Source organism: Pteropus vampyrus, unplaced genomic scaffold (genome assembly GCF_000151845.1).
Source record: "Pteropus vampyrus isolate Shadow unplaced genomic scaffold, Pvam_2.0 Scaffold544, whole genome shotgun sequence".
NCBI lineage: Eukaryota > Metazoa > Chordata > Mammalia > Chiroptera > Pteropodidae > Pteropus > Pteropus vampyrus.
In genome coordinates, this window is record NW_011889325.1 from 153,886 (window position 1) to 155,510 (window position 1,625).

Below are 1,625 nucleotides of genomic sequence, written 5' to 3' on the forward strand. Positions count from 1 at the left end.
TGGTCTATGTGTCTGTTTTGCTGCCAATACCATGCTGTTTTGATTACCGTCGCTTTGTAGTATAATCTGAAGTTGGGCAGAGTGATGCCTCTAGCCTCATTCTTTTTTCTCAGGATGGCTTTGGCAATTTTGGGGTCTTTTGTGCTTCCATATGAATCTGATGATTTTTGGTTCTATTTCTTTAAAAAATGCTGGTGAGATTTAGATGAGGATTGTATTAAATCTGTATAATGCTTTAGATAATAAGGTCATTTAAACTACGTTGATTCTTTCAATCCAAGAACACGGAATATCTTTCCATTTCTTTGTATCTTCTTCGATTTCTTTTAATAGAGTCTGTAGTTTTCATTATATAGGTTCTTCACATGTTTTGTTAAATTTATTCCTAAGTATTTTATTCTTTTTGTTGCAATTGCAAAAGGAATTATTTTTTTCCATTTCTTTTTCTGACATTTTGTTATTAGAGTATAGGAATGCTATGGATTTTTGAAGATTGATTTTGTAACCAGAAACTTTACTGTATTTGCTTATTGTTTCTAGTAGTGTTCTTGTGGAATCTTTATGGTTTTCTATATAGAGAATCATGTCATCCACAAATAGTGACAGTTTGACTTCTTCGTTTTCTATTTGAATACCTTTTATAGCTTTCTCTTACCTGATTGCATTCATTAGGACTTCCTTATATTGAATAAGAGTGGTGATAGTGGACAGTCGTGCTTTGTTTCTGATCTTAGAGGGAAGGTTTTTGGTTTTTCACCATTAAGTATAATGTTGGTTGAGGGTTTGTCACATATGGCCTTTATAATGTTAATGTATTTTCCTTCTATACTGATTTTGTTAAGGGTTTTGATCGTAAATGGATGCTATATCTTGCCGAAGGCTTTTTCTGAATCTATTGATATTATCATATGATTCTTATTTTTTATTATTTATTTATTTACTTATATAAGAAAACAAAGTAGTTTATTTGTACATAAGATTTATCTGTGATAGTTCTTATGCACAGATTCCACAATCAGATATGCTGGTGTGCAATTTAGGTGTTTTTTGTTGAGTTTTAGATGTTCAGCTTATTGTTTTTTCAAGGAGAGAGATCTGGGGCTGTGTCTCACTCTGCCATGTTTCTGACGTCACTCTGATTCTTATTTTTTAATTTGTTTATGTGATGTATCACATTACTTGATTTGCATATGTTGAACCATCCTTGTGCCCTTGGGATCAAGCCCACTTGATCGTGGTATATAATCTTTTTAATATGTTGCTGTATTCAGTTCACTAGTATCTTATTTAGGATTTTTGCATTTGTGCTCATGAGAGATATTGGTCCGAAGTTTTCTTTTTGTGTATTATCTTTACCAGTTTTCAGTATCAGGGTGATATTGGCCTCATAAAATGAGTTGGGAAGTATTGCCTCCTCTTCGATTTTTTGGAAGAGTGTGGAGATTAGATATTAAATCTTCTTTGAATGGTTGGTAGAATTCATTGGTGAAGCCTTCTGATCCTGAACTTTTACTTTTTGGTAGGTTTTTGATGATTGTTTCAATTTCCATACTGCTGATAGGTCTATTTAGATTTTCCAGTTCTTCTTGATTCAGTCTAGGAAGGTTGTATTTTTCTAAGTACTG